The 18974-nt window shown below is 30.4% G+C and overlaps 1 non-coding gene across 1 annotated transcript; it reads right to left on the bottom strand.

The window, feature by feature from the left end:
• Positions 1-18105: 18105 nt before the first annotated feature.
• Positions 18106-18178, bottom strand: TRNAK-UUU (transfer RNA lysine (anticodon UUU)). The gene has a single exon. It is a non-coding gene; the product is annotated as a tRNA-Lys (tRNA).
• Positions 18179-18974: the final 796 nt, after the last annotated feature.

Genomic DNA, 18974 nt, shown 5'->3' on the forward strand with positions numbered 1-18974 from the left:
AAATTGAATGAAATAAAAAAAAAAAAAATATGGTCAAGGGAAAACGCGTGTAAATCGGTGAAATCGTTTATTTAAAAAATCAAATTAAATTTATTTTTCAAGTTCAATTAGTATAAAATTCAGGAAAAATATTCAGTTAGGCTTTCGCTTTTCCAAATCCGAGTTGCCGGGCCTCACGCTTGACACCTGCCATCAAATTTTGTACAGCCACCTTGTCCACCTTCTTCGCCGCAGAAAGCCAGTTTGCCTTGAACTGCTGCTCGTCCTTATCAGTTTTTTGGTCTTCTTTAGGTTCCGCTTGACAATAGCCCAGTATTTCTCAATTGCGCGGAGCTCTGGCGTGTTGGAAGGGTTCTTGTCCTTGGGAACCACCTGCACGTTGTTGGCGGCGTACCACTCCATGGCCTTTTTACCGTAATGGCAAGATGCCAAATCCGGCCAAAACAGTACGGAACAACCGTGTTTCTTCAGGAAAGGCAGCAGACGTTTATTCAAACACTCTTTCACGTAAATTTCTTGGTTGACAGTCCCGGAAGCTATGAAAATGCTGCTTTTCAAGCCACAGGTACAGATGACTTGCCAAACCAGATTTGCGAACTTTGACAGTTTTATGTGCTTGAAAATATCTGCAACCTTTCCCCTTCCTTTTGCCGTATAAAACTCCTGTCCCGGAAGCTGCTTGTAGTCGGTTTTGACGTAGGTTTCGTCGTCCATTACCACGCAGTCAAACTTCGTCAGCATCGTCGTGTACAGCCTCCGGGATCGCGCTTTGGCCGTCGTATTTTGTTTATCATCGCGATTTGGAGTCACTACCTTCTTGTAAGTCGATAGTCCGGCTCGTTTTTTGGCTCGATGCACGGTTGTAGACGATACACCCAGCTTATTTGCGGCATCTCGGAGAGAGAGGTTAGGGTTTCGCTTGAAACTACCGGCAACTCTCTTTGTCGTCTCAGCGGCTTCCGGTTTTCGATTTCTCCCCGATGCAGACTTCCTGGCTGTGGACAAACGTTCCCCAAACACTTTAATTACATTTGTAACGGTTGATTTGGCAACTTTTAGCGATTATGCCAGCTTTGCGTGCGAGTAGCTCGGATTTTCGCAATGCGCGAGCAAAATTGTGATACGCTGCTCTTCTTGCTTGGACGGCATTTTAACAACTGAAGAGTGCATTCCAAAATCAAAATAGGAGCAACATTCTACACACACACTCCTTCAAAATGAGGGGTGTTCAGGTTTTTTAAATGCAAAATTGAAAGAAATACGTCAAGTTTATATTGACCAAATTTTGACCGTATCACCCTTTACCCTACTTTTTTCCTCATTGCATTTTCAACCAAATGATAGCGTCATTCCAAAGTTATTGTTAATTCCTAATATTGTGAGAGATACAGGATCCAAAATCTATCACAGTGTCCTTCATATTTTGCTATCAATTTCGAGAATGTTGCACCCCTTTTCCCAATCGAAATCGCTATTAGTTTAGTGAAAAAAGACCGAAAAACTAAAATAACGGGATATCTCAAAAACTATCTCATAACAAAATTTTAAACTTTCACTTTCGAATTCATCAGATCAAAATACATAAGAAAAGTCACCTCTCATCAAATGTACTTGAACAAATTTTTATTTTGTAAACTAGTGTAAACTACCAAAATTTTCCAAAAACTAAAAAAAAAATATTTTGCAAAATTTTCTTTGTATAAAAAATTTTGTCAAAATTTTCTTTGTATAAAAAATTTTGTCAACATTTTCTTTCTATAAAAAATTTAGTCTAAATTTTATTTCTATGGAAAAGTTTGTCAATATTTTATTTCTATAGAAAATTTTATCTAAATTTTTATTTCTATAGAAAAAATTTTGTCAGAATTTTATTTCTATAGAAAATTTTGTCAAAATTGTATTTCTCTAGACAATTTTGTCAAAATTTTATTTCTATACAAATAAAATTTTTGACAAAATTTTATTTCTATAGAAAATTTTGTCAACATTTTATTTCTATAGAAAATTTTGTCAATATTTTATTTCTATAGAAAATTTTGTCAAAATTTTATTTCTATAGACAATTTTGTCAAAATTTTTATTTCCATAGAAAATTTTGTCAACATTTTATTTTTATAGAAAATTTTGTCAAAATTTTATTTCTATAGAAAATTTTGTCAACATTTTTGACTCTATGAAAAATTTTGTCAACATTTTATTTCCATAGAAAATTGTGTCAAAATTTTATTTCTATAGAAAATGTCAAAATTGTATGTCTATAGGAAATTTTGTAAAATTTTTATTTCTATAGAAAATGTTTATTTTTTTTACTTTTATAGACAATTTTTTCTATATAAAATTTTGGCAACATTTTATTTCTATGGAAAATTTTGTCACAATTTTATTACTATAGAACATTTTGGCAACATTTAATTCTATAAAAATTTTGTCAACATTTTAGTTATAAAGAAATTTTTTTTTCAAAATTGTATTTCTGTAGAAAATTTTATTCCTATATAAAAATTTGTCAAAAATTTATTTCTATAGAAATTTTTGTATAGAACATTTTTTGAATATATTATTTTTATAGAAAATTTTGTCAAAATTTTATTTCTATAGAAAATTTTGTCAAAAATTTTATTTCTATAGAAAATTTTTATTTGTATACAAAATTTTGTCAATATTTTATTTCTATAGAAAATTTTGTCAAAATTTTATTTCTATAGACAATTTTGTCAAAATTTTTATTTCCATAGGAAATTTTGTCAACATTTTATTTTAATAGAAAATTTTGTCAAAATTTTATTTCTATAGAAAATTTTGTCAAAATTTTATTTCTATAGAAAATTTTGTCAAAATTTTATTTCTATAGAAAATTTTGTCAAAATTTTATTTCTATAGATAATTTTGTCAAAATTTTATTTCTATAGAAAATTTTGTCAAAATTTTATTTCTATAGAAAATTTTGTCAAAATTTTATTTCTATAGAAAATGTTGTCAAAATTGTATGTCTATAGGAAATTTTGTAAAATTTTTATTTCTATAGAAAATGTTTATTTTTTTACTTTTATAGACAATTTTTATATTTATAAAGGGTGATTCTTTTGAGGTTAGGATTTTCATGCATTAGTATTTGACAGATCACGTGGGATTTCAGACATGGTGTCAAAGAGAAAGATGCTCAGTATGCTTTGACATTTCATCATGAATAGACTTACTAACGAGCCACAACGTCGAATTTTCAGTGAATGGGCCCTAGAAAAGTTGGCAGAAAATCCGCTTTTTTATCGACAAATTTTGTTCAGCGATGAGGCTCATTTCTGGTTGAATGGCTACGTAAATAAGCAAAATTGCCGCATTTGGAGTGAAGAGCAACCAGAAGCCGTTCAAGAACTGCCCATGCATCCCGAAAAATGCACTGTTTGGTGTGGTTTGTACGCTGGTGGAATCATTGGACCGTATTTTTTCAAAGATGCTGTTGGACGCAACGTTACGGTGAATGGCGATCGCTATCGTTCGATGCTAACAAACTTTTTGTTGCCAAAAATGGAAGAACTGAACTTGGTTGACATGTGGTTTCAACAAGATGGCGCTACATGCCACACAGCTCGCGATTCTATGGCCATTTTGAGGGAAAACTTCGGAGAACAATTCATCTCAAGAAATGGACCGGTAAGTTGGCCACCAAGATCATGCGATTTGACGCCTTTAGACTATTTTTTGTGGGGCTACGTCAAGTCTAAAGTCTACAGAAATAAGCCAGCAACTATTCCAGCTTTGGAAGACAACATTTTCGAAGAAATTCGGGCTATTCCGGCCGAAATGCTCGAAAAAGTTGCCCAAAATTGGACTTTCCGAATGGACCACCTAAGACGCAGCCGCGGTCAACATTTAAATGAAATTATCTTCAAAAAGTAAATGTCATGGACCAATCTAACGTTTCAAATAAAGAACCGATGAGATTTTGCAAATTTTATGCGTTTTTTTTAAAAAAAAAGTTATCAAGCTCTTAACAAATCACCCTATATATATATAAAATTTTATATCTATATAGTATTTATATCTATATAAAATTTTGGCAACATTTTATTTCTATGGAAAATTTTGTCAAAATTTTATTACTATAGAACATTTTGGCAACATTTAATTCTATAAAAATTTTGTCAACATTTTAGTTATATAGACATTTTTTTCAAAATTGTATTTCTATAGAAAATTTTATTCCTATATAAAATTTTGTCAAAAATTTATTTCTATAGACAATTTTTTATAGAACATTTTGTGAATACATTATTTTTATAGAAGATTTTGTCAAAATTTTATTTCTATAGAAAATTTTGTCAAAATTTTTGACTCTATGAAAAATTTTGTCAAAATTTTATTTCTATAGAAAATTTTGACAACATTTTATTTCCATAGAAAATTTTGTCAAAAATTTTATTCCTATAGAAAATTTTGTCAACATTTTTTTCTATAGAAAATATTGTCAAAATTGTATTTCTATAGAAAATTTGTGAAATTCTTCCTAGTTGGAGAGGAAAGTTCTGCAAAATCTACCAAAACATCAAGAATTGTACCAATCTGCAAAACAATAAAAAATTTAATAAAAATATTTTTGTAGAATTCTACCAGCTGCGGCAACCGTGGTTGAAATCCCCTCGGAGTTGAAATTTATAATTTTATTTTCATAATTTTTTTTTAGTTTTTTTGTTGTTGTTCGTTTCGGTTTTGCGACATTTAATTGTCCTTGCGACATTTAATTCTCCAAAATGGCGCATTTTCTAAGACTGATCCAAGATAACTTCATCCGAAGTGGAAAAAAATTGATGGGGATCTAGGGATGCTCTTAAAATGAAATGTTTGTAGAACAACTTCCAATAGTTTTTACTGGGTAATTTTTATACCCACCACCATAGAATGGTGATGGGTGCATAATAAGTTTGTCATTCCCTTTGTTACACATGGAAATATTGATTTACGACCATATAAAGTATTAATAATCTTGATCAGGGAGAAATTCTAAGGCGATATACCTTTGTCCGCCTATCCGTCTGTCTGCAACTTGTAATCGCGCTGCAGCCTAAAATAATGAGGCAATCGTGCAGGAATTTGGCACAGATTGCTGTTTGCCTGCAAACAGGTCAAGTTCGGAGATGGGCCACATAGGTCCATGTTATGATATAGCCTCTATACAAACCGACTTCCCGATTTGGGGTCTTGGACTTCTAGATTTGTCTGAAATTGGAAATCAAGAGTTATTTTAGGACCACAAATAGGTGTGTCGAAAATGGTGTGTATGGTTCCATGTGTTGGTATAGCCCCAATATAGACCGAACTCTCGAGTTTATTTCTTGGGCTTCTAGAAACCATAGTTTTTAGCCGATTAGTCTGAAATTGGAAATCTAGAGGTATTTTAGGACCACAAATAGGTGTGTCGAAAATGGCGTGTATCGTTCCATGTGTTGGTATAGTCCCCATGTAGACCAAACTCCCGAGTTTATTTCTTCGGCGAACTTATGGGTCCATTAGTATAATATTGTGCAATTTTTTCTTCTCATAACATAGTGTTACTAATCGCACAATTGCGACGCCCAAAAATATGCAAAGAAAATTTTCTAGTTAGAATGGAACGGTTAATTTCAAATGAAGTAAAGTTAGAATAACTGTTGGGTTGGTTTTAATCTAACTTCAAAAAATCAAAATTTCGTAGAAAAAAAAACTATAAAATCCATTTAATTTGTTGTCAATAACTAAAGTGGGTTTTACATCGGATATGGGATTTAGAAGACAAGATTAAGAAATAATAAGATATCTTGCCACTAACAACTGTTACCACAACCAAAGTTATTCGATAGTTGATGAGGTCTTTAGACGGTCTTCGTACCCAATTCATGGTGGAAGGTATATAAGATTCGGTCTGGCCAAAATTATAGTCGTATATACTTGTTCAACTTTTAATTCTGTTCTACCTATCCCACTTGCAATAGTTCAACTAAAGACCTCTTTGAATCCTGTTAAATATTGGCCTAACTTAGCACAATAACAAAAAAAGTCAATCCAAAACTATGCATCAATTCACTAAACTTATTTTCTTAGGAAAATTCCAAAATTTTCCAAATGTGTGTACTACACTCACATGGCATTATCCTTGCAGAGTTCATATTTAACCAAGAAAACAATGATCCACTTACACATGCAAAACATCCATACAGTCATAGAAACACAAGCCTCCCTTTCACATTCTGGTTTGCATACCACTTCACACAAATACCAGAACCGTTATTGGGCATGGATAAAGTTCCGGATGAAGCTACTTAAAATGAGAAATTCTATGCTTAGCATCACCTACTTGCGGTAAGGTACTTGATTTTTTGTTTTTAATTCAATGGCAGTACATGTGAAATATGCCAACATCTTTTATTATTGCACATAACAAAAAAATTTGGTATACGGTCACAAAACAATGTCCTGGAGAAGGCGGAGCGAGAGAAAGAGGAGTTTTGTATATACCCCTGAATGACCGAATATTTATTAAAGCTGGAGCAGGGATAACAATGTCCCAGCAAAAACTAGGTAACCACATCTCATTACAATTGACATTACCAGGAGTAAAGCTGTCATTACACGTTGCATTACATTGCGGCGAGTTATAATGACTAACTTGTAATGACAAAAATAAATACTTCTCGGTAATTTTCGAATTGCTATTCTCAAATTTTTAGGCAGTTGTAGTTAATATAAGTATTCACATAATCGAGCACTTACATAAAAAATCAAAAAGAATATGTAATGTAACGGTAATTCTGAAGATTTTTCCGTTAAGAATTTTTTATCACAAATATTTCATAATAATTGTGTTTAATGACATTATCATATTATGTTTTAAATAAACATAATATGATAATAATCCAAAATGCGCTTAAACTAAATTTCAAATTTTTTTGTTATGTTCAATTATTTAAAATCTTAAAATTATATTAAAATTTATATTAATACTAAGTATAATTCTAATAATAATTTCAAATCATTTGTATTGCCAAATACCAGCTAGTACTGTAATTTATAAGATATCAAATCTTGTTGTACTAGTTTTACAATAATAAATAAATAAATAAATCAAATGCCATTTGCCTTATAAAAAAGAGACTTAAAATCCACTTTTAGTAGATTTCGAACCTTATGTGAATTGGCTATTGGATATATTATAACGTAATTCACGAATCCAACTCCCTTAAACAACCTACATTTATTTCTATTTTAAGTGTGACATTAATTTGAGTGTAATCGTATTTAGATTATTTATTAGATTTTTTGTTTATTTATACAATATTCTATTTCTATTCAGTAGTTCTCCTATTACAGCACCACTCGCCATATTTTGATCCATTGTAATCGGCGATAGAAATCAATATCTTCGAGATTTGGTTGCCTGAGACTATAAGTGGCTATTTTGCAAGCTTTGGTGTATCTACGAATAAGTCATTACATATTAGGTGATTATATGCTTTAAATGCACTACTTATTTTATGGCCGAAAGTATGCCTGGGGAGAAGTACTTTCCTCCTAGGACATGCGTATGTAAATGTAATCCGAAACGATGCCAATTAATAAGTGGTTATTAATTTTTAAATAGGCTTACCTACAAGATTACCGGGTAATGAGAGTTTTTGTTGGGTGTCATATGATGGTGACGTGTATGTAGGGGAGGTTAGTAAAGAGGATAGAGGTGCTGAATCTAAAAATTTGGTACAAGTTGCATTCACAACATCTTCGACAGCATCCTTCAATAATTCGTTGTGAATCTGTGTCAGTGTTCGTTCGTTAGGGGTTTTTGTTTTTCTTTTTATATGACCCGTAAATAATTGCAGGGAAATATTGCAAAGTAAGGCTATAATGTGTATACACTAAAAAAAAATATTGTCATTAGGCCAACAATTTCATGTCCTTAACATACGAATGGGAATTTTACATAGAATAGAAGAACCACTTCTTTTAAGGAAGCAGACAACATTTAGAGCTGAATACATCTCGAAATTTTTTCCCAATAGTAGAAAAATGTCTTGACCAAGCAGCTCTTGCATCAATTTCTACTCCAAATGTTCCATTTGTAATACTGGGGGCATAAAAAAAAATCTAGCAATTCGCCATCAAATTTCCAAGTCCTCAACTAAATATTTCGTATCCATCCACGAAAGAAAATCGCCAATTTGGGGAAAATCCCCAATACTGGATGGCAATACTGGACAGGACTTCCCATTTGAGTTATGGTGCTCCAAAATTTATTTCGCCATGTATCAATTGAGTTCGCTACAAAGCCCCTGTATCGTTTCACTCATTTGCAGCTGCTCATAGCTCATTCACACATCAGCTGGACCAGCGGTATGAAAATGGACCCAGGAAAATGAGCCGTAAAACCGAAATGAAACAGGACCATAAATGTGGGGCCACGCTTTCTAATGAATATGACAATGAGTCCAAACCAAAAGGTTACAGAAACATGAAAATCGACCCCAAAATAAAATTAGTGCTTATTTACTCTTCTGTTTTAAAAGACCATGTGAAAATGGACCCCAACTGATGGAAAAAGTATGAAAATTTGGTGTTCTTGTTTTGCATATAATTTTTTGGGGTCCTACTTATGGTTGCCACAGTTGGTAGAATTCTACGAAAATGGTAGATTCCTTTTGGCTCTTGATGTTTTGGTAGAAATAAAATTTTGACAAAAATTTCTAAAGAAATAAAATGTTGACGAAAATTTTCTATAGAAGTAAAATTTTGACAAAAATTTCTATAGAAATAAAATTTTGACAAAAAAAATTAATTTTTCACAAAATTTTCTATAGAAATAAAATTTTGTCAAAATTTTCTATAGAAATAAAATTTTGACAAATTCCTCTATAGAAATAAAATGTTGACAAAATTTTCTATAGAAATAAAATTTTGTCAACATTTTGTATAGAAGTAAAATTTTGACAAAATTTTCTATAGAAGTAAAATTAAAAAAAAAATATTATATTATGAAAATTTTACAAAAAATTCATTGGAAATAAAATTTTGATAAAATTTTCTATAGAAATAAAATTTTGACAAGAGTTTCTATAAAAATTAAATATTGACAAAATTTTCTATTGAAATTAGATTTTGCAAAAATTTTCTATAGAAATAAAATTTTGACAAAACTTTCTATAGAAATACATTTTTTGACAAAATTTTCTATAGACATAACATTTTGACAAAATATTCTATAGAAATAAAATGTTCACAAAATTTTTTACAGAAATAAAATTTTGACAAAATTTTCAATAAGAATAAAATGTAAAAAAAAAATATTATAGAAATAAAATTTTGACAAAATTTTCTATAGAAATAAAATTTTGACAAAATTTTCTATAGAAATAAAATTTTGACAAAATGGTCTATAAAAACAAAATTTTGACAAATATTGACTTGTCTCAGCACGGTCGCCAATCTGCTCCGATTAGAAAGAGGAATTACTTGTGACAAAGCAAGAAGGTTGTCACAAGTAATTCCTCCACTTCAGCTGCCTCATGCTTCTTCGCCAATCCTGGCCGTTCTTTGACTTCCATATTCTACGATTTGCCGTACAACTAATCTTGTAGTTTTTACGAATAAACTTTAATGTTTACTGCCGACAAATCTTGACTTATCTTGGCTCGGTCGCCAAAAAGTTCCGCCTGTGGAAACAATTTGTTTTTCGATTTACTTTCGTTCACTGCTCGAGAGTTAAAATTTTTTGAGGCATTTCCCTTATGTACATACAAGTCAACACAAAAAACAACAGCATTTCACATGCAGTGCCCTTAAGTAATGCCTTAAACAATGCAACATTCTTTACTTTCTTCATTTATTGGGATATTACAAAATCCTCGAAGGTATTGTTGGCTTCGACTTCAGCCTGAAAGATTCGGTTATTCGGTATGGCAGTTGAATATGTTGATGGTGTTGCCTTTGTAAACAGGTAGGTGAAAAGGAATGCATATTCCCATATATTGTGTGGCATTATGCCTACATTAGGGTGAAACGAAAAATGACCTCGAAGTGAATAAATAAGTGAATAAATAACCCCGGAAAATATTTTGAATTTTTCAGCTATTGGATAAAAAGTGCACTTCCAATTTCAGGCAAGTTGAATAAAAATCGAGGTGTCGAGAATCGAGGTAGTCAAATCGGAAGAAGGGTCTTTTAAAATTTGACACATATAGAGTCACTCGCAATAAAAGGTGGTACGCTACTTAAAAAAACGTTGCACAAAAAGTGGCAAACATTTTTATAAAAAAAAATAAACGAATTAATTCGATTGTATATGTTTATTACAAAAAGTTGTGGTGATTTTAAAGATTACGCAACTTAAATTTTAGGATGCGAAACTTTTTTCATTAAATTTAGGACACAAATTTTGTAAATTTTCATCCCTTCGTTAAAGCCGCATGTCTTTGAACTAAGGCTAAAGAAGAAAGAAACACATTTTTAATTTAAAGATATTGTCCTTAAATTAACTGAAGTATTGAATCTTTAGATTTAAGGTAAAAACGCTTCAAATATAGGCTAAGACTTATTTTGAGGATTTAGCGTCTTTGGTTCAACGTTTTTTTTTTGAATTAAGAAAACATTTTTTACTTTGAAGTATCCGTTATAATTTGGATTTTTAAACTGGTATTTGTTTGTACGCGAGTACCTTTATTCATAAACCGTGAAAAGAGAATGAAAATTTGATAAATGAGATCTGTATCCCAATTTTAATTTTATTGGTCCTAGATTTAAAGCCAGATATGTCGCTAAAAAATTTCTTTATTTTAAAGAAGCCGCATCTTTGGCTCGGAATCAATACCAAAATCCTTAAGGGAAGGTCAAAATCTTTGGATCCAAGTAAACTTTTTTTTTGAGTGTAGAAATACATCAAACAATCATTTTATCTCCATTTCATCGAAAATGGGTTCTTGATATTAACAGTTTAGGGAATAACACGGTTTACCTACCATAATTCTTTGCATATCTTCAGGCGTTACAATTGTTCGCTTTATGTCACAATGATGTGCGATGTGATACAAAGCTCAAAAATATGGAGATATAAGTTGGATTTTATATTAAGAATCAAATTCGCAATTTTACTTACTCACCATGGACCGTGGACAAAATTCTTCAAAAGATTTTCACCCACAATCGAATTAATAGGTTTGTGGTAACAGTTACTGTTGGCAAGGTATCAAGTGGTCTGATATAGCCCATTTGACAAAGTTAGTCATGATGGAGGATAGAATAGAACCACATCATATCCCATAGAGGTCTGTACGACCCCAATAAACCTAAATTCACATATAGTCTACACATACACACATAATATATTTATTACAACTTCAGGAGTAAAGCTCATGCAATTCAAATTTTCCTGTTTTCCAGGATGCCGAGACAGAGTGTATCTCAATCTGCAAGAGTGTTGGATAAACAATAACACACATGAGGATTGTTGTTGTTTTTCTTCAGGCATTGGAGCAGTGGTAAAGACATAAAAAAGAGAATTCCCATAAACCATATTGAGGGTGAAAAAAAAATGAAAAGAAACAAAATAAGGCTCAATTTTGAATTTATAGTCCACATTAACATGTGTTCCGACTAATCGTAGGGTGTTATTGTGAAAATAGAAAGTCTCACTAAGAAGTTTGGAGGCTACACACACACACCTACAAACCATGAAATGGATGAGAACACATAAAAATGTACTTCGTTAACAAAGGGTAAAACAATAACGAAATTAGTTGTTGGTATATATGCTTGTGTGTGTATGTCATTGTGTTAAGGTTTCTTAGATGGGTAAAGAGTATTTTTAAGGTGCATACTTTTAGGTGCTACATAATTACATGGGGTTATTATTGGATTGATTTATTTTATTTGTGGCACAGTGGTGTTAAGATACATAAAAGGAGAAATTACAATATTTTAAAATTGTAAACCGTTAGACACTTTTAAGGGTTTGAGCTCACCCATAATAGCAAAACAGAGAGGCTCATATGTATTGCAACTAACTTCAGGTTGCTATTATTTCTAAATCGTTCGTATGACAACTGGCCGTGACTGTTTTTTATTGTTTATAAACTTATAAAAGAATTGTGATTTGTTGCATTCAGAAATAAAGTTAGTGGTGATGAAATTCAAGCTTTATATTTGGCTGAAAATCCACAAATAACTTTGGTTAGAGCCTTCCAGCATTTAAATGTAAAAAAATCTTTTGTTCTCGTACCGTAGCTCGTTACTGTGATACTGGTTGTATTGCACCGCGTCAAAGAAGTGGACACAAAAAAATCAATAATAATACCAGAAATGATGCATGAAGGCCAGATAGAATCGAAATTCACGCCGCAAAGGTAAAAAACTTGCTCGTGAGCTGAACATATCGCGAGAACAGATGCTACACATCTTGAAAAAAATTAGCTTGAGATAAAAACATTGAAGTTCCAAAAAGATGTACAAAAAAAACTTAGACTGGAAAGAGCTAAGGGGTTGCTTCGTTTGTACGAAAGTTGTCCGTTGCTAAATTTGATTTACTCATATGAGAAGCCATCCCAAAATGAGAAATCGGGCTTACTTGGCAAAGAGGTCAGCTGAAAATATACACCTTCGATTGGCTAGAAGATGTTAAGGCCGATGGTTGTTTCCAGCTCATATTCCCCATGAATATGAGCTGGAAACAACCATCGGCCATCGTTCGGAAACAACCAACATTTTCTAATGGGAAAATGTCCTAAATTTGCAAAACATTCGTCTCCAACTAAAAGTTACTTTAAATTTTTTATATTTTGATTTTTCTATAGAAATAAAATTTTGACAAAATTTTCTATAGAAATAAAATTTTTTATAGAAATAAACCTTTGACAAGGTGTTCTACAAAACTAACATTTTGACAAAATTTTCTATAGAAATAAAATTTGACAAAATTTTCTATAGAAATAAAGTTTTAATAAAAATTTTCTATAGAAATAAAATGTTGACAAAATTTTCTATAGAAATAAAATTTTTACAAAATTTTCTATAGAAATAAAATTTTGATATATTTTCTATAGAAATAAAATTTTGACAAAATTTTCTATAGAAATTAAATTTGGACAAGATTTTCTATGGAAATAAAATTTGGACAAAATGTTCTATTGAAGTTAAATTTTTACAAAATTTTATATAGAAATAAAATTTTGATGTATTTTCTATAGAAATAAATTTTTGACAAAATTTTCAAAAGAAAAAAAAATTTTCTATAGAAATAAATATTTGACAAAATTTTCTATAGAAATAAAATTTTTTATAGAAATAAAACTTTGACAAGGTGTTCTGCAAAAATAAAATTTTGACAAAATTTTCTATAGAAATAAAATTTTGACAAGATTTTCTATGGAAATAAAATTTGGACAAAATGTTCTATAGAAATAAAATTTTTACAAAATTTTCTATAGAAATACAATTTTGATGTAGTTTCTATAGAAATAAAATTTTGACAAAATTTTCTATAGAAATTAAATTTGGACAAGATTTTCTATGGAAATAAAATTTGGACAAAATGTTCTATAGAAATTAAATTTTTACAAAGTTTTCTATAGAAATAAAATTTTGATGTATTTTCTATAGAAATAAATTTTTGACAAAATTTTCAAAAGAAAAAAAAAAAAAATTCTATAGAAATAAAATTTTGACAATATTTTTTATAGAAATAAAATTTTGACAAAATTTTCAAAAGAAATAAAATTTTGACAAAATTTTCTATAGAAATAAAACTTTGATAAAAAGTTCCATAGGAATAAAACTTTGATAAAATGTTCTATAGGAATAAAGCTTTGACAAAATTTTCTATAGAAATAAAATTTTGACAATATTTTCTATAGAAATAAAATTTTGACAAAATTTTCTATAGAAATAAAACTTTGATAAAATTTTCTATAGGAATAACGCTTTGATAAAATTTTCTACAAAAATAAAATGTTGACAAAATTTTCTATAGAAATAAAATTTTAACAAAATGCTCTATAGAAATAAAATTTTGACAAAATGTTCTATAGAACATTTGACAAAATTTTCTATAGAAATAAAATTTTGACAAAATTTTCCATAGAAATAAAATTTTTACAAAATTTTCTATAAAAATAACATTTTGGGAGCTTTTTGGTTAAATTTTCTTTAAGATTTGGTAGATTATTTTTGACTCAAGTTGCAATCGTTATGTCAGAGTATGGTTGGTACTGAAAGATACCAAAGTGTCGATTATCCCAAGAACTAAATTAGCTTAAATAGGTATATAATCTGCATTTTTATTTAATCTAGACTTTATCTGGACTAACAGTGCCTTCTGAATCTGTTAAGAACTTTCAAGGTAACTTGTTATGGACTTTTGTTGTCACAACCCAAGTAATTCGATTTCGGATTTTTGTACACAATCCATAAGATTTACATGCTTTTGCTGGCATCTAAACAATATAATGAGCTGTCAAGAAAAAAGATTGTACTTTGTGTTTGTGTACCCTGTAACATTTTGCCATCTCATTTTTTATGAGATTTTTTTTTGTGCCAGCAACTGCTATACTTTTTAAATTTTTGTGCAACTTTTTTGTAAAGTTGTGCAACTTTTTATTTATTTAATTTTTTAGGTTTTGTGTTTTTTATAAATATTGAACCTGAGACACGATATCGATTTGTCATTACCAATGCTATCTATTTATTTGAGAACTTTTCCTTGCTCGTATCATAGTGTTTGCAAGCGGACTAGTATAGTCCCTAAAAGTATGCAACAGAAAATGTCTTTTTTTTAAATGAGTTTGGCTTATTTAAATGGACTTATTGGAATTAAATTGTGTGCCACTATTGAAGAAATTCTCAATGGTAACGCTGAATCGTTGCTTAAAGACGTTTATGAAATTACGAATTAGTTTGATACAAATATGGAAACAATTTTCAGATATATCCTTAAAACCACATTGCATTCAACTCTACAATATACGGTTCATGTGGCTCTCTTGCACTTCTGGTCTAAGGATATGGTTGCCATTGAAATTGCTGTTTATGATGATGTTATTGGTGGAGAGAAAAAACAATTCCGAGTCTTGCTACTCTGTTTACCATTAAAATCTTCAAAAGCCATGGAGTCATGGATGTTGTCAATGAAGCTACTACCACGGCTGCTTCTGTTTATATTTCATGGATTCGTAGCCCCCTTCGCCTTTCCACCAGTCTGATGTTGCTTCATGTGATGATGTTGATCCAGCTTTTGTTTTTCTTTCGCCTGCGACATGTTTAAAGATGCGGATAATAAGGTTTGTGTACTGTCTTTGTATTATGATGGTGGTGGTGGTGGTTGTGGCGTCGATGGTGTTAAAGAAAATGTTTTTCTTATTTCAAGACATGATTTACGAACGATAATTTATGTCAAGGTATTTTAACATGCCAAACGTCTTGCACCTTCTGCCTCAATGGATGAGGAGGATCAAGACTTTCCGCATTACAGAAACATAGGGAAATAATAAAGTGTTCCATAAAAGATAACGACAAGTATGCGACCCTTCTGTTCTTATTGTACACCTCTATGTTGATGAACTCTGCCAGGTAGAGGAGGGGGGATTTGCTAATTCTTAAGGGTGATTTGTTCACATATGTTTTGAGACTTTTCTATGGAGGACATGTGAGAATTTAATGAGTTGTGCAAATTTCTTGCAGTCGAAGGTAACCTTTTTATAGCCACTAATATTTACAAATGCATTTATTATCTATACCTTAAATCGGTGATTGGTTTAAAGGACATATCTTCGATTTTGAAATAGAGACATAATCCAACATCCATATCAGTTAGATTTTTTGAGGTTAAATTATCACAAAATACAAATAAAATGTGATTCTAATTGATCCAATTAATTTTTTAATTGATGTGTCATCAATTATGGCTTAAAAATGTCTTAAAAAAATTTTGATTAAAAATTAATTGATTTGATTTTATAATTTCACTTAATTTTTGAATTGATTTAATTAAAAATTTTATTGAAGTTGATTTGCAAAGAAATATTTTTTTTTTATTGAATCAATCAAAAATTTATACCAAATACAAACAAAATTAGATTCAATGACAAAATTAATTGATCCAATTAATTTTTTAATTGAAATGTCTTCAATTATGGCTTAATAATGTTTTAAAAAATGTTTGATTACAAAATTAATTGATTTGATTTTAAAATTTCAAATAATTTTTGAATTGATTTAATTAAAAATTTAATTGATGTTGATTTGCAAACAAAAAAAATATTTTTATACCCTCCACCATAGGATGGGGGTATATTAACTTTGTCATTCCGTTTGTAACACATCGAAATATTGCTCTAAGACCCCATAAAGTATATATATATATATATATATATATATATATATATATATATATATATATATATTCTTGATCGTGAAATTCTGAGTCGATCTGAGCATGTCCGTCCGTCCGTCTGTTGAAATCACGCTAACTTCCGAACGAAACAAGCTATCGACTTGAAACTTGGTACAAGTAGTTGTTATTGATGTAGGTCGGATGGTATTGCCAATGGGCCATATCGGTCCACTTTTACGTATAGCCCCCATATAAACGGACCCCCAAATTTGGCTTGCGGTTGCTTTAAGAGAAGCAAATTTCATCCGATCCGGCTGAAATTTGGTACATGGTGTTGGTATATGTTCTCTAATGACCATGCAAAAATTGGTCCGCATCGACCCATAATTATATATAGCCCCCATTTAAGCCGATCCCCAGATTTGACCTCCGGAGCCTCTAAGAGAAGACATTTTCTTCCGATCCGGCTGAAATTTGGTACATGGTGTTAGTATATGGTCTCTAATGACCATGCAAAAATTGGTCCACATCGGTGCATAATTATATATAGCCCCCATATAAACCGATTCACAGATTTGACCTCCGGAGCCCCTTGGAAGAGCAAAATTCATCCGATTCGGTTGAAATTTGGTACATGATGTTAGTATATGGTATCCAACAACCATGCAGGAATTGGTTCATATCAGTCTATAATTATATATAACCCCCATATAAACCGATCCCCAGATTTTACCTCCAGTGGTTTTTGGAGAAGCAAAATTCATTCGATCTGATTGAAATTTGGTGCGTTGTGGTAGTATATGATATTTAACAACCATGTGAGTTGAAATTTGTGGATGACAGTCTTTCGTAGAAGTTTCTACGCAATCCATGGTGGAGGGTACATAAGATTCGACCTGACCGAACTTATGGCCGTATATACTTGTTTTAATTGACTTTGAGTTTTTATTTTGGTATCAATCAATTATTTTGGCATCAATTAATTTTTTTATTCAAAATTTAAAAATTTTCTATCAATAACCTAATTGTCTTAATGTTTCTAGTTTGATTAAAAAGTTAATTGTGTCAATTAATTTTCTAATAAAAAAATTTTCAGCTTTAATTATATATCTGGAGACACCATGGTACAGTATGTTGCATGTCACCTGTGCCCAATTAACTTTTTAATTAAATCAGTTTAAAATTAATTGAGTTTTGCAATCGACATCGAATAATTATTTTAATTATATTGTTAATTGGAACAATTAAATGTTTAATAAAAAACCGCGAAGATTTTCACACTAACTTAGTATTGTTAGTTTGATTAAAAAAAATGATTGTACTAATTAATTTAATAAAATTAAAGTCATAACTATTTCACTTTCAGATAACACAATTGTTTTCATTATAACAATAATTTTTTCAATTAATATTTTTTATCAAAAATTTCAAAATTTTCAATCATTGACTTAATTGACTTAAAGTTTCGAATTTGGTTCAAAAGTTAATTGTTTTTATTATTTTTTTTGGTTTGTAAAAAAAATTTTTACCTTAATTGACTTTTTAATTAGAAATATTATGGTGATATATTTTTTTTGTGTATATATCTGGAAACACCATGATACAGTATGTTTCATATCACCTATGCCCACAGTGGTAAATTGCTAAGCTTATATCCAAAAACAATAGAATAGCCTTTTTTCAACGAATTTCCTTAGTGAAATTACCAGTTCACATTTTTTTTCCTACATAAAAAAAAATGATGAAAAAATTATTAAAAATACAATCGCCCGAGCAGGGACTTGAACCCTGGACCCTTGGATTAAAAGTCCAATGCTCTACCGACTGAGCTACCCGGGCTTGTCTATTCGTTTGCTCTTGCCCACTTGGGCATGACAGACTAGCTGTTGCTCAGTTATATGCTGCTACTTATCTTTAGATACACCCATTAGTCATAGAGGTCGTTTAGAAAAACAAATAAAAATAATCTTGTTATGACGTCACGCAAAAGTTTGACCACATTGATCAGTGATCGGCATACTAATATGGTCAATGAATTTATTTCTAATTATAGAATTATTATCTGTCATAATCATAGGCTAACAATAACAAGAACCTATAAATAATTACAAATAAATGTGGAAGAACACAAGTCGGAAGTATTCGACTAGTACACCCAAAAAAAGTGAACCCACCATGAAAGAAAATGTAGGTTTATATTAGAAAAATTTAACTAAAATATTTTAACAATTGCAACATGATACAAATATGTTAATAATTTTTATTAAATTGAAGAAAATTTATTAAAAAATAATTTTTTTTCTGTTTGTTGGTGACAAATAAATTTAAATAGGTTCTATATGTATTGCAACCAATTTATGTTGCTATCATTTCTAAACCACTCGTCTCAAAGTTGACAGATTTATTCCAGTGACACTTCATTTTATTGTATACAAGCTTACAAAAGCATTTTGATCTATTATTTACATTCAGAAATAAAGTCATTCGATATGGAATTAAATTTTTCAACCACAAATGGGAAGGCACATTAGAGCCTTCCAGCATTTAAATGTGAATATCTTTTGTTCTTCTGGCAGTGTTACATAGCATCCAAAAAGTGGACAAAAAACTCGGTAACAATACCAGAAATTATACA

This window comes from Haematobia irritans, chromosome 5, assembly GCF_050003625.1.
Source record: "Haematobia irritans isolate KBUSLIRL chromosome 5, ASM5000362v1, whole genome shotgun sequence".
NCBI classification, from domain to species: Eukaryota; Metazoa; Arthropoda; class Insecta; order Diptera; family Muscidae; genus Haematobia; species Haematobia irritans.